The sequence below is a fragment of the Rhineura floridana genome, chromosome 1, assembly GCF_030035675.1.
Source record: "Rhineura floridana isolate rRhiFlo1 chromosome 1, rRhiFlo1.hap2, whole genome shotgun sequence".
NCBI classification, from domain to species: domain Eukaryota; kingdom Metazoa; phylum Chordata; class Lepidosauria; order Squamata; family Rhineuridae; genus Rhineura; species Rhineura floridana.
The window spans coordinates 215412388-215428643 of record NC_084480.1 but is presented as its reverse complement, the minus strand read 5'-3'; positions in this window follow the sequence as shown (position 1 = coordinate 215428643).

Below are 16256 nucleotides of genomic sequence, written 5' to 3'. Positions count from 1 at the left end.
GTGGTTGATACAATGTATCATGTTTAATGATGTCACTAGGGCCCGCCCCATGACATCACTAGGGCCCGCCCCGCGACGTCACTAGGGCCCGCCCCCATTTTCTCAGGTTTTTGGATGGTTCCGACCTGGCAACCCTAAACCCCAGGCATGCCGGGCCCTTGGGCAACAGCTTCCCCCGGGCCCTGGTGTGTGTGTGTGCACATGCACATGCATGTGCATATGCACACAGCCCCCCACGCCCCCCACCTACCTGTTGCCTGTCTTTTAGCATTGCCATTAACCAAGATGGCAGCTACGGTTTCCCTAAGGGGATGAAGTCTCCGCCGCCATCTTGGTTGATGGCATGCATGTGTACTACGCATGTGCATCTCTGCCATCAACCAAGATGGTAGCAGGGGCTTCAGCACCTTAAGGAAACCTCGGCCGCCATCTTCATTAAGGGCAATGCTAAAAGGCAGAGAGGTAGGTGGGGTGAGGGAATGGCGGGTAGGCGGAAGCTCCTGCCCTGCGATCCATGGCTGCTGCCACAGATCATGGAAGGTGAGCGGAGGGGCCCCTCAGGGGCCCCTGTAGCTCCAGTGCCCTTGGGCCAGTGCCCCACCTGACTGCCCTTTAGAACCAGCCCTGGGTAGAACTTCGGAGGAGACGTCATCTACAGGCAAAGACCTTCCCTACTTAAGCAGGAGTCAACTCTCCCCACACGCTGCAGAGACTGCTTAGGTAGTTTAGCTAGGGAAAGTAGTGAGCTAGAGTAGACAGGTTTATGAAGCGCATTGCTTTGGATGTAACCATCACACTAATAAAATGAGAATTGAACCAAGCCTCGTCTCCATCTCTTGCCTCGGGCTCTGGGCAGGACAGCTACATTGGACACAACCAGATGGGCACCAATACAGTGTGGCTCACTCCTGTATTCCAAAGGTAATATCAGAAAACCATCTGACAACATGGGAGGAGTCCTTGCTGAGGTTCTTTCCCACCACAGCATTCCACCAGTTACAGAAGAGTAAAAGGCGGAGCCACAGTGTGGTCTTTTTCCCCATGTAGCCCAAAGCTTCAGTTGTTACCTTGACAGGGCAGGGAGAAGCCATATTGCAGAAAGTGTCATGCTGAACAGGTAATTTCAGAGAAGTGGCTCAGATTGCAATCCTATGCACATTGGCGTGGGAGTAAGTCCCATTTAATTCAAAGTTAAGCATGAGTAGGATCAGGCTGAATGTATGAGACCAATCCCAACCAGTTCCTACCCCTCCCCCAAAAAGTAAATTCTAATTATTTCATTGCAATTTTCTTTACTAATGTGTTTGTTAATAATTGAAGTGTTGTATGAGGCCTCATTAACCAGAACACAATTGTCTCTTTTGGTTTTCAAATATGAAAATAAACACAGGAGGGAAAAAGAAATTAGCAGAGTTGACATCTTGAAGGAATAAACTGGGTAACACAAAGAGTGGTACAGATGGGCAAGAGGGCTTAGAGTCATCAAAGGAAATGAGACCAAACACCTACAGTACGACCCCACAAGGTAGCCAATGAACACTTTGATATGATAATTGATTATTATTCATTGGTTAAAACTTGCAAAGGAGCAGACACTATCCAGATTATTTTTGAATTACAAAGCCACAGACTTCAAAAGCATGCTTAAGGCTTTGGATTCACACAACAAACTAAGCTTTGCTATTTACAACGTAAAACAGACAACCCTGATGAATTAGGCAGGGACTGTAAGCAGCAACGTTTTTTTTAATGGTACAATCCAGAAATAAGGAACTAATCAATTCTATAAAAATGGCTTCAACCTAGGGCTCTGATCATTTCCAGATGATAACGTGGGGCTGATTGGCTGTGTCTGGCAGCAGTTCTTATCGGCCTGATTACAACTACTTCACCAAGAGAAACGAATGTTTGCGACAGGATGGACAAAACATGCATTTTGCACACAGAGGCTGCTTTGAGCAAGACAGCACTGTGTGCTTGGAAAAATAAGTGTGGGCCTCAGCCATGCAGTAAAGGCACAACAGCTCCACTGTCTTTAGGACCAATAAGCCCTTTAGGCCAGCTAAGCATTCCCAAGAAGAGCCACTCCAATCTATACAACATCCAATGGAGCTTTGCCTTTCTCTGGAGCTATGTGCTCTACCTTGAGTGACATAGTATAAATTAAAAACCCAACACAAGCCACATAAGGAAGGCTGGCTATCAGCTAAGCCTATATGGTCACAGGCAGATTTAACCTTATTTGACTGTGAATATCAGGATGATGCAAGCCAGCAATGGGTAGCATTCAACTAAATAGTTGCAGTAGTGCAAGAATTAGCAGTAACGCACCAGGATTCATCCCTCTAATCACCCCGCACTGTTCCAAAATCTGTGCTGTAGGGTTGGGGGAAACCCAGAACAGATTTAGGGGGCACAGGAGGGAGGAGACCATTCCATTGTGCAAGGAGAAATGCTTGCGTTGATGGAATAATCTGCTTAACACTACATTGAATACAACCCATCATAATGAGAACGGAAGTGGGATTGGATATGGAGCAGTATGACATGAGCAGACGAGTATATTAATAATTAAGTTAGGAATGATGCTCAGTTGCAGTTTACCATATGAAAATGTATATTACCCAGAAGGCTGAAATCTCTTGGGTTATCACTAATATTTCCTGAATTAGAGCTGCTACCTGTCAGTGTAGACAATGATGAGCTAGATGGTCTGACTCGTACAAGTCAGCTTCCTATGGGGCATCACCATTATGCTGGGAATCTCTGTGCATCTCAACATTTCATCTAGCAAAAACCAGGAGATGTGCAACATGTTGCTGGTGGCCTGTATGATAAGCACTTTTAACAGATGCATGTGTGTGAGAGAGGTGGAGGACACTTGGCACTTTTGTTTTCAGTGGCATCCTCATGGTAAATATAACTGGTCCTCCAGGCCTGAGATATTGTGGGGCCAGGGTGACAGAAGATTTGAAGTAGGAAACAGGAAGGGAATTGTGGGCGTTAATAGCTGGCAAGATACTGCTAATGCTTCCAAAACTGAAAAAAGGAAAATCCAGTTCCATCTGGAATAAGGTATCACCATTTAATTTGGGACTATCTGTTTTATTCCTGGAATGGCTCACCTCCACATTCAAAAATCCAAGGGAATATGCTCAAATTAGAATTAGTCATCAGAAAATGTAGTGCAGGAAGAAGTGCCAGGATGATGAACATATGGTCTGGAACACGTAAACTGAAAAAGAGAGAGAAGCCAAACTTGCTCCCCAAGAGGCATGTGTGTGGACGTGTATCCTTGGTGTCCGCAGTGGGTTAGTAAAAAGCAAATAGTATTCTGGGAGGGTGGGAGTTCAAGTTTTTGCACCATTGTTAGTGAGACTATAAAGAATAGTCACACTAGGAACAATACAAATACTTGAAAATTAACATCAATATAGGGACACAGAAGCACTGTACTATTTATAGTGTTGAATATATGTGGTTCCCACTTTCATCTTCTGTGGAGAACTCCTAATTCATGAGCCTTGTATTTGCTCTCCTCAGTTCCTGATGTGGTAAAATGCCTTTAAGCTACACAAGATTTTTTTTTTCTGGGTCTTGATCAAGGGATCTAGATCACAGACTCAAATAAAAAACACCAAAATCAGCCTGGGCAGAGGTTACAAATTAGAGAAGTGGAAGGCTTGCTTAATCCTTTAAACTCCTGTAGTTTTTCTGCTCCAAATCTTGGGCTACTTTTTCTCATATATTTTGACCCACAGATGAAAAAGCAGCTTGGTGTGTGTGTGTGATTTTGAGCTGGAAATCAATCAGAAGGATTAAGTGGCCTCTCTTGATGCGCTTTTCAGCTGCTCCATCTTACATTCCGCTCAGGCTGATTTTGTGTTTAAAAAACAAAGCAAAATGTTTTTAAAATGGGGCATGTAACCTTACTCCCCCCCCCCAGTAATTTCACCCCCAGTATCAAACTGGAGTGGCTCTAGGAATCCAAGATCAGCTCAATTAACTTGACGTCAAAACTGCCATACATTCAGCAACCTTTCCCCAAAGGGAAGGCCTAGGGTTGCCACCTTATGAACATGAACTTTTAAGTCTGTAATCCTATACCCACTGAACTCAATAGGACTTACTTCTGAGTAGACATGTATAGGATTGCATTGTAACTCTTCCACTGAAGCAAGAAACAAAGGCAGCCATAGCTCATCCCACCTGTTCCTTCCCTGTTCCTTTCATTCACTCTCCTCCCCCATCTGTTGATCAGCACACCCAGAGACTAGCTCACATCAAAGATAAAGAAGAGAGGTGAATCACACGACAGAGTGGGGAATAGATAGAAAAGCCATAGATGTCTGTGTTACAAGGTGAAAGCTCTAGTGACAGCAGGGGCTGAGCAGAAGTTGATTAGAAAATGTACATTAATAATTGCTTTTTTGAAACCAGAGACTGCAGAATCAAAACTACCAAGATGGCAGACAAAATTGTATGATTGTATACAGTATAAGACGATGCAGAATAATTTAATGTGTGCGTATCAAACACAGCAAATAAGAACCTGAGTACTGAATTTAACACTTGCAGATGGTGGGTCCAAATACAGTTTTGAAGGCAGTCAGTGCCCATAAACTTGTCAACCATGAAACAAAAAAGGTTGGAAGGTTGCAAACTCTACTTGTGCCTCTTTACAGAACAGGAACAACAGAGTAGAGGACTACATCTTAAAAGAACTTCCCTACAGTTGCGCACGTCATATTTTGTTTTAAACTATGTTGGCTTTGAACATCACCTCATCTTATGAATGTCATAATGAACCTATAGGAACCATCTGCAAAAAGAGCTACAAAATTCTCTTCCTGCTGTTCTAGTCTTCAATGCAGAAAAACTATTACCATCATGAATATAGCTAACTTATACATTAGGATGAAGGCCAAAGAGAGTTAATTTAATGCAACCTGATTTGGAAGGATAAAGGAAATTGATGTCCTGCTATAATCTGTGTTCATTGATCTGTCTCTAATTAGTATTTTTAAATGGTCTCTTAAAGCACGCTGTACTACATATTTTCTGGCTTTATTATTTGACTTTAACATCTATTGACTGACACTTTATATTTTTGCTTCAAAATATGTTTAAAACAAACTTTATTTCTTTTCATCCTTGAAAATAACAAGCTGAGTTAAATCAACAAGAACAAAACTTATTTTTTAAAGGATTCAGTTCTAGAGTTAACAGCTAAACTTTTCTTTCTGACAAAGTTTTATATAGATATTTTGTATTTTACATGAAATATGTCTAGTTTTCAACTTTAAAAAAACCTTTGTTTATTTTGAGTGAAAGTATTGTTTTATCTTTGGTTCTGAACTGAAACTTTGTTTTTCTGAACTAAGAAAAGTGCAACTCTGTCTAGATGGATTTCTATTGCCTATAAGCAATATGTTTGTTCCAGCAACTGGTTACCTCAGGAGATACGAGTCGCCTTTATGTGCAGAACAGTGGTTGTATGTGTGCAAACCCACACTAGGTGCACAGGGGCAAAAATATGTCTTCTGCATGCCTACCTTGGTATTAGATCCCTAATGGATGATGGTAAACCAAAACACATGTATGAATACAGGTGTGAATCCATCTATAGCACTTGGTATACATAGTGGCATGCACAGCTAACCAGTACAATGCGGTCTTTAGCATCATTAAGCACAATGTATGTTTATTTTATTTATTTATTTATTTATTACATTTCTATCCCATGGAGCTCTTTCCTCCACGAAGCATACATGGTTTTCCCCTCTCCATCTTATCCTCACAGCAACACTGTGAGGTAGTTTAGACTGAGAGTTGGTGACTGACCCAAGGTCACCCAGTGAGCTTCAAGGTGAAGTGGAAGTTTGAACTCTGTTGGTCTAGGACCTGGGGGACCTATCTAACCACTACACCACACTAACTCATATTACATATGGATATGCACCCACACCTTTATTTCAAAAGCATAAAACACAAACACTGGCCAGCCTCTCTACAAGTCGTTTTCCCAAAGTACTGGTCTCACACACCCGTTTCTACATTATGGTATCTGGATCAGTGCCATAGTCATAATTTGTATGTAAGCCTCCATTAAAATATGATGGTGCTTGCCTATTTAAACCTTCAATACTGTTACAGGATATCCCAGAATGTAAGGTTCACTAGAAGCCTCAACCAAAATCCCTTCATTCTTTTATACAGGAATAGAATTTTCTAATGGCTTAATATTGTATTTTTTAAAGCCCTTTCCCTCTCTCACATACACAATTTTAAAGACAATGGCTGACTCTTAAAGAGTCTCCCTCTCTCCCATGCCCCTCCCCAAGCAGCTGACTTAATTGACAAAGCAGAAAGTGCTAGAAGAGGATTGGCTCTTTTCTCTAGTTGGAGAGGAGCTTAATCAAACAGCGGAGGTGCTGTAGGTTGGAGTGTTGCACTAAGACCATGGCTTGACACACTGACCAGAATGAAAAATAAGGCCCCGTCTGCACTTTTCATTTAAAGCTGCATTATACCACTTTAAACAGTCATGGGGCTTATCCACACAGCGATTTATTGTGTATCTGGTGCTACTTGCATCCCCTTTTAATTTGCATGGTTCACATGACATGACATTGTCAAACAGAAGGTATCACACAGTTTTCCCCTTTAAATCCATATTAATCCAATCCACTGATACTGCAAAAAGGAAAGGAAAAACCATCTCAGCTGTGCTGCACTCCTTCTTGTAGGCGCTTTGCTTCTATGTTTTTTTAGTGGCCGGGTGAATCCTCACTTTCAGCAGTTCCCCTTTCTCTGCCCACTAACTCTTCCGTGAGTTCCCCTCCTCCCTCAAAGATACGTACACTCTCTTATGCCATCGCCCGCTCCCTCTGTCTTCTCAGGTCCCTTGCTTGGACTTGGGAGCTGCCCAATGACAAAGGTGCACACACTCTCCCTGCTGTTCTGCAAAGTGCCCCTGTGAAGGACTGCTGCCACCAAAGGGTGCCTTCCAAGTGGAGTGCCCAAGTCCTTGCCAGTATTTGCAAGGAGGGACTTGCAGATTAAGGAACAGCAACTCGGGTCTCCAACCTTTCTGCCCCCATCCCACCCTTGTGAGATGATCAATTTGTCATCCCCTGGAGAAAAAAAAAATACACTGACGATTTTGCTTGACCGACACCAATAATGCCATGAATTGAATCGTGCACTTCCAATTGGGTGAATAGCAACAGCTCAATAGGAAAAATCTGCATTTACAAAGGGTTCAGTTTGCGAAACTGACACAATTAAAAATATTGTCAATGATGTTGCCCTAACAATAGGTAATATATTCTCATTTGGCACAGGTGTTCCTTTCATGTGCCCTTTTAACACAAACACTTCCAAGATGTTTGAGTGTGTGTGAATATTTTTGCAGCTTTTTATGCTTTGAATGAGCATTAAAGTAATAAAAAGATCTCTAGTAGTTTTTGATTCCCTGAACTGATTAAATGAAGTTTGGGCAATCATATGACCACAGCCCTGAGCCATATAAAGGGAACACCTACCTTGCTTCATGTGGTGAGGATAAGATGAAAGGAGACTGCAGCTTGAGAGCAGGATGGAGAACAGCAAGGGGCAAAGCTCTTAGTATTCTAGACTGTATAATTAAATCTAGTAATATCATGTATCTTGTTAGGATTATATTAGTAAGCACCAAACTGCAATGTGGATTTGCAGGTAGACAGAACTTTCTCTATATGTATTGCCTCTATAAGAGGATAATGTCAGAATCCACACTAATTGTCAAGATAATATTATACATATTATTTATTATATAGTGTTTTCTGAGCTTTCAGTGTGGTTCACATTCATTATTTCAGCAATCACTTACAGCAACCCTGAATGGTAGGTCAATATTGTTATCCCATACTGCAGATAGAGCCTCGGGGCTGTGGCTATTAACTCCTTTTCTGAGCCACTGCACTATGCTAAAGAAAAAATGTTGGTAGCCATGCTGGTGAATTAGAAAGAAATCCAAAATCAACAATTCTCTACCTTCTGTTACTATAAATACCAAACTCAAAAGCTCTCTCATTACTCTGTGACAACATAGTTGGTCCTAACAAAAGGTTACCTTGGGATTTATACTGTATTGTGTTAGTACAGTGTTTATCATGGATCTAACACTTCATGAATACAGGACTTTATACTCAGCTTGTTCATTTTCACAATATACCTTGAATAAATTCCCATGTCAGAGATAAATTAAGGATGAGCGCTCTAGAACTGAAAGCTGAACCCAGCTCTCCCAGATCCAACAGATTCAACATACTATTCACTGCAGCACGCAGGACTTCTGAGGCACCAGGTTATTTGTAAAATCAAATGCTCTTTTGAAGTCTTTCATCTACCAAAGCCAGAGAGTACTACCATTAATCTTAACAGTGCATGAGCACAGTATTCATCACAATAACACTGCATATAGATATTAAACACTTCTGTGTTCTCTTCTTTTAAAACAGGCCAGTTACAGCCCAAAACTTTATTTGAAGAATTAACGAACTACTATGTAAAACACAAAGCTGACAGGCCATAAGTTGGATGGATCTTCCTCAGCACCAGTTCCTCCCACTGTAGTAATTTTGTCACTGATGGTTACAAAATATTCCAGAATGCCCAGTTTATTCCCAGAGGCAATATAAGCAGACCTATCCTGTCTCCATGATCAAAAGGAATTATGTCAACAATGTAGATATACGTCGCCTATCTCCTGCCAATGATTACTATAAAACAAGTGAAGAGATAATGTGGTGAAAAATCCATGGGTATCTTACTGGCATGTTTTCTGATGTCAAGTGGTAACAAAAGGATTGTATGATAGTTACCAACAGCACTGGAATAAATAGGATTAGATAGGTATCTTACTTCCACCATTGAATGTTGTAAGCATGTCACATCTTCCGTGCCAACTGTTTGCAATGATTATTGTTTATGCTTCTCGCTGTCAAATTTGATGCTTTAACAGAGATGCTGGTTATTCTTTCTTCTAGAGATAGGTGTAAGTATATTTCAAGTCATTTCCCCCAGCTAGATAAGCCACTAAGCTGCATTCAAAATAGCTTGACAAGTTATTGTGTCAGGGTGTATGTAGCCTGGTGCGAGGATGCTTTGCTGTGTCCCACAAATACCCATGGCATGCCTGGCACCAATGCCCAGCAAGGCTAGGGTGATTATCCAGGACTTTGCCTCAGTCACTAAACCTCATTCCCCACTGCTATCCTGGCTCTTGGGGGACTAGCAGGGAAAGTGGATTAGAGATCATAGAAGTGAGCAAGTTGAACACTTTTGCTGGTGATGTTGGGCAGAGTACAGATATCTTGCCTAGGGCCCTAAGAAGACCTACAGCTTGGCATAGGACCACAGGGCTGGGAGAAGGCTGGATCAGGATCTTTTAAAGTTGATGCCCATCTTGGTGCACAAGCCTCTGCTTCACTGTGGACTGTATCTGACCTAGTTGTATCCCAGACAGCTCTAGGCAATACACTCCAACTGAAATGTCCTCGTCCCTGAAAATGTCCTCATCCCTGTGCCTTTATATGAGCTTGAAAATTGTGTCACCCAGCCCTGGGTGCTTTTTAAAATGTTCAAAAGCACCATATCACTGATTATAACAATAGAAATTACTCCCTGCAAAAGTAGTGAAATCCTTAAAAGGACAGCACAGGTAAGGATGTCTTAGAAGACACTAGGTTGATGACGTTTAAACCCCACTGTATAAGAAGCTCCTTTTCCCATTTAGTGAGCATAAATGGTGCCTTTTTCAACTGTAGTCCTATCCTTCCTATTCTGGCTTTTTGAAGGTCTGCAGTTAAATCTTGCTTGGGCATGCAGAGAAAATTAGTGTGGTATAGTCATCATCATATACTCAGTTTAACACATTTGTCTGCCTTAAGATCAGAGTACATCTCTGCTCAAAACTGTGTGCAGGGGAGACTACCACCGGCTGTGCAATGTCTGAACGTAATAGCAGATAACAGCACTCACTCTCGAGAGAACCTAATGTATTTTTAAAGAGCCTTTTAACACAGCGTAACAACATTACCACACATCTTGCTCAAGCACAGATTTTTCTCAATCTATATTCAGTGCCAGATAGAGTGACTGCAGAAATGAGTTAGCTGCTGTACCTGAGTCCTCTTACGCCTTGGCTGCCAGTGACAGGAAGTTAATTAGACAAACTTGAACAGTATCTTCCAGAACAAGTTCACATTACTTCAAAGCAAGAAAATTATCTGCTTGTGTAGAAGTTATTGGTTCCTGGAACCAGTCAAATGCAAAATAAATGAGGAACGAAGCAATGATTATAGTCACAAAAGGGACCTCAAATCAAGCTAAAGAAAAACAGGTCTAGTTCAGCTTAGTCTCCATATAATTTATTTGTTATTTATTTGTTAAATTTTTATACCGCCCCACTAGCATAGCTCTCTGGGCGGTGTACAACAAAAATACAGATATATACAATAAGATCCCATAATATAATACAACAAGAACATATATATATATAATTCAGTTAGCAAGGGACTCTGGAGTAAAAACATCATGCCAGTCACATAAGTGTTAGATTCCAGTTGTTGAGAGTAAGGGGCTGATCACTCAAGCACCTTCATCAAGTACATACAACACATAGAGGGGAACCAAAATGACACCTCCTGGTTCTGCCCCAATGTCATGTGCTCCACTGACCCTACCTCTTGAGTATGCTGACTGCACCCACCAGTGTTAATGCAAAGGGCCCTGTGTACATATAGATGCAGACACTTGTAAAACTCCTGTACATAAACAAGAACCTGGCAAAAGCATAGTCTCCCTTCACACTGATGGTGAATGTGTGGCCATCATGTGGTGTAAGCATCACGCACGTTGGTGTGAAGGTGCATAGGTATCTGTGCATTACCACTACTCCCCTCACATGTTCACAGAGCATGTGGGGGCAGGTGTCTTCTGAACTTTCTTTTTATATAAACTAAACTGAATCTTGGGAGCCTGGGTCCCTCTAGAAATTATGGATTCATTGTGTAGCCTCTTTGGTAATTATGTTATTTCCACCTTAGTTCTCCATCTCTAAAACAGGAATAATAATCTCATCTCAGCTATGAGGGCAGATACAAATAAAATGATAGTCTTGTAAAGCACTTTTATCATTTCAAAGGTTCTATAGACTTAAGTGCTGTAGAGTTAAGTTGTAAATTCAGACTACAGTCATATATACATTTACTTGTGAGTAAGTCCCATTGAACTCAGTGGGACTTACTTCCAAGTAGACAGTATTTGTACTGTCAAAATACATTCTGTGAATCCCCACTGTATGTGTCTCATTTCATTCCTCACTGTTGCCAGGCAGTGGTACAATTAGATAATTTTAGAGTCTGAACTTAATGGCCTGGAGGGGGCTTTCTGTTAGATGATAATGTATATTACTTCACTTACTTCAAAAAGTGATAAGCAACCCTGCTGTTTTGGGGGGCCCTCCTGCGTATTCAGCATAGTGGGGTTCTGGATTTCTGCCACCCAAGTGGCCACTGTTGATAGGAACAGAATTCAGAGAAGATTAATAAAATGCCATCCAGCATACACCACAACAGTCTGCTCTAACCTGATACCCTCCAAATGTTTTAGACTTCAGCTTCCACCAGCCCCAGCCAACATAGGACTGATAGCAGTTGTAGCCAAAAACATCCGGAGGGCATCAGGTTGGTGAAGGCTGCCCTGTAATAATCTGTGGCTGACAAGTTATCAGAGCGTCCACCTACAGAACATATCACAAATGATGGGACAGACGGAAGGTTGAAGAGCAGCAAACCAACGATATGGGCTTTCAACTCTGCTATCCAGCGAGATCAATCTCCTTCATTCCCAGGGTTCAAAAGTCTCTGTTCTGCTATAAACATTCAAATGACGTTGAGAAAGATGCTTAGTGAGCATCATGCTTTTTCAAAAACACTGTCCTAGCTTCATAGACAGGGAGGATGTGCCTCACTTCAAGCAGCCACACCAGCTTGACGGACTAGGAGGATAAACCCATTAATGTTTGTGCAGCAACAGATGAGAGGAGAGCCACATAAGTACCTACACACAGAGAAGTGATTACTCCTGGCTGAATGTGAAAGCAGCTGCTGACATACTGCGTTTTGAAAATCTGGATTTACAGGTTAGAAGAGGGGAAAACACACATGAACCTAAGAGTCTCCTTGTACTCATCTGACCTGGAATTTCACATAAGCTCTTGGTACTTTAAAGGAATATATATATATATATATATATATATATATATATATATATATATATATATATATATATTTGTTCAAAGACTTTTGACAAAGGGACACAGCATGTTAGTTCTATACTATCTGAGGAGAAAAGATAAACACGATAAGAAGAATGAATGGGACGATTCATTTCAGTTTCTCCACTGCTTTATATCAACCTGCCCAGCTTTCAGTTTCAAGCATTAAGCCACTATTCTCTGCAGGATTGTAAACGTCAGGCTTAACCTGAAGACGCTGGACTGTGTATAGAAAGACAGAATTCAAAGGACAGTAATGTTCCTCCATTCACCTCATCTTAAGAGGAAAATAGGAGTAGTGAAGGGCCAAACAGAACAGCCTTTCTGAACACATCTGAAGGTGGTGAAGGAAACAAACTCTGCCCATTTTCTTCTTGTTCTGAATGTGGGGGGGGGAGCCTTTTCACAGTTCAGTGGCCAAAGCTGGAAGCTATTTAGACTGGAGAAGAAATTCCAGAAAACAGCTCTCAAAGAAGAGTGTGCTTGTGTTCCTGTGTGAAAATAACCTGGGCTTAAAAAGAACAAATTACTGTAATGTCTCAGGAAAGTCTAATTCTAGGGATACAAACACACACACATGCATCCTTAGAAAGGAATGGAATTAGTTCATTTGTCTGCTTTTTGCCCTGTGCTGAAAAGTATTTGCCATAGTAATCTGCAATCAGTGCATGCACACAAAGCAACAATATGGATAAAACTAGCAAGACATAGCTTTGATGTTGATCAAACAATTGTGTGGCTGTTTCCACCCCCTCTTGCTCAGCTGCCAAGTAGGCCTTTAACTGACCTTAGGAATTCAAAGAGATATCAGCAAGGCTCTACAGACAGAATACGTTTTTATTTCAGAATTAAGGAATATGCAGTTTATTACAAAAATAGGATAATGAATTAATTAAAAGACAGTTTTCAGACTGGCCTGGCGATTCTTTGGTTAAAACCAAGTGGCAATATGGAGAGAGAACACAGAGAGCAGTGGGTGACAGATGCCGGGCAGATACATGGAGATGCCAATTGGGTTAAAGGAAGGATCCAAAAGATCTAGAATGACTGTGAAGGAGAAGTGTGGCTAACTTGTTTGCAGATTACAGAGGATGGAAAGAAACAGAAGCAGATTAGGAAATAACACAACTATTACCTCGTGGAGTGAAAGAAAAAGGGTTCCTAAAAATACAGAAAAAAGAACAACCAATAGTAATGAAACCAAAACCCTCATGCACAGACTGAATTTCTATTAAATTTCTATCTTTATTCACTTGCAAATAATAATAATAATAAATAATAATAAAATTTTATTTTTAGGCCACCTATCTGGCCGAATGAACGGCCACTCTAGGCGGCGTACATAATTAAAATTAAGATACAACATATAATACAGTTTTAACATATAATACAGTTATAATCCACCAACCTACATCTATACACTGTAAGCTAAAACTATCTTGGAGTCCTGTATGCCCACTGAAACAACCAAGTTTTTAGTCCTTGGCGAAAACTTACCAGGGAGGGGGCATGGCGAAGATCATATGGTAGAGAATTCCAGAGGGTGGGGGCCACAACTTAAAATGCCCTCTCTCTGGTCCGCACCAGCCTAGCTGTCTTAACTGGTGGGACCGAGAGAAGGTCTTGTGAGGCAGATCTCGTCAGGCGGCAAAAGAGTAGCTGTGTGAGGGTTTGTCCTCAAGAATTATTTCCACATGAGGCAGCCCCAGTTTTTAAATAGTTCTGCTTGCCTGGCCTCAATTTGCTGAAGCAATGTATGGTCAAGGTCTTATATGGACCTCCTCGAAGTTTTGTACAGTCCTAAATCTCAAAATAGTCCAGAAATCCATGACATGTTGTGGTTTTCAGTTCCTGGTCTCACCTTGGCAGGGTCTTCCTCATCTCTCCTACCAACAGGAGATGCTGCCTCCAAGGGAGGTGGTTGAACTACACTGTCTTCTCTGGATCCTACTAAACTCTGATGGCTTCACCACCAGTCAAGAGGCTCTTCGTAGTCTGTGCTGATTTAAAGTTGCATTGAAGTATGCTAGCCATTCACGTGCATACTAGTAACCAGTCTTTTGCAAACCTTATCTTGAGGAAGAGAGGGATGAAGGGGGACCATGGAGAGAATAAAAGAAGACAAGGGATTCTGAAAAAAAGAGAGAGAATTAGAAAAAGACAGGCTGATTTTTGAGAGAAAAATGTCAATTAGCACAAGAAATAGGTGTGGCTACAGGTCACATGCAGTATATTTACCTTGTCTGTACTGCAGATATACCGGAAACGCATGGAGGAACACTTCAGCACACTACCTTCCTCCAATTCAATCAACAAACAGTCAACTGAGGTCATAACTCCACACAGCCACACTATACTGTAGATTTAAATCACTCTTACAAGACTTTTAACAGTCATTACTTTCCCCAAAGTAGCATGGGAACTGTAGTTTGCCAATAGCTAGAATTTGCAACAGCCTTAACAAACTACAGTTCTCATGATTCTTTGGGGGAAGCCATCACTGTTAAAGTGGTATAAAAGTGCTTTGAATGTATGGTGTGGGTGTGACCTGTTGCTCTTTGCTTGCTGTTTCTCAACAACTACTTCAATGCAATATATTGTGATGCAACACACCATCTCGCATAATTGGCTGGAGGTGATGGGTGGGAAACATAAAGCAAAATGTCATCATGCCACTTAGTGTTCAACATACTTTCTAATATTGCCTAGTGTAAATTTTAATATGGGTGCACAGGGTATTCACCCAGCCCACATTTAAGTGGATCTAAAAATAGCTGCATGGATCTGCACAGAAGTCTCATAAGAAATTGAGAAATTGGCAGCAAATAGAACTTTCACAGTCAGGATGAAGCAATTTTCAGCAAAAATACTGTCACATACTCCTGATCCAGAGCATGTTTCAGACTGGAGCCCTGCAGATGCTTTCTCTACAGGGTAAGAGAAGGTAAACACATGACTAATGTAACATGTAGCCTGGCCTGGAGACAGGCCACCACCACCAAATGGCTTCCCACTTCAAAAGCAGGTAGACCAAGAGGTGGGCAGTCTGATTAAGTTCTGACAAAATCAATCTCCGTAAATTAAGTGAAGGATGCAGACAAACTGGAACAGGTTCAGAGGAGGGCAACAAGGATGATCAGGGGACTGGAAACAAAGCCCTATGAGGAGACAGAAAGAACTGGGCATGTTTAGCCTGGAGAAGAGAAGTCTGAGGGGAGATATGATAGCACTCTTCAAGTACATGAAAGATTGTCACATAGAGGAGGGCCGGGATCTCTTCTCGATCGTCCCAGAGTGCAGGACATGGAATAATCGGCTCAAGTTGCAGGAAGCTAGATTTCAACTAGACATCAGGAAAAGCTTCCTAACTGTTACAGCCATATGACAATGGAACCAATTACATAGAGAGGTGGTGGGCTCTCCGTCACTGGAGGCATTCAATAGGCAGCTGGACAGCCATCTGTCGGGAATGCTTTGATTTGGATTCCTGCATTGAGCAGAGGGTTGGACCTGATGGCCTTACAGGCCCCTTCCAACTCTACTATTCTAGGATTCTATGACTTCAGTTGGGAGAAAGGGTGGGCGGAAACTAGTGCTGAAATTAGGCCCCATCTGTACTATACATTTAAACAGTCATGGTCCCCCCCCCCCAAAAAAAAAACAATTCTGGGCACTGTAGTTTGTTAAGAGTTCCCAGCGTTGTTAGGAGAGCCCTGTTCCCCTCACAGAGCTACAATTCTTAGAATGGTTTAATAGGTAATTCTTCCCAGGGAATTCTGCAAACTGTAGCTCTGTGAGGGGAATAAGGATCTCCTAACAACTCTTAGCACCCTTCAACAAACTTCATTCTATGAAGAAAAACCCAAAAGGAAATATTAGTACCACATTCCAAATTGATAGTTTAAAGCTGCAGTCCTAATTTTGTGCTCTT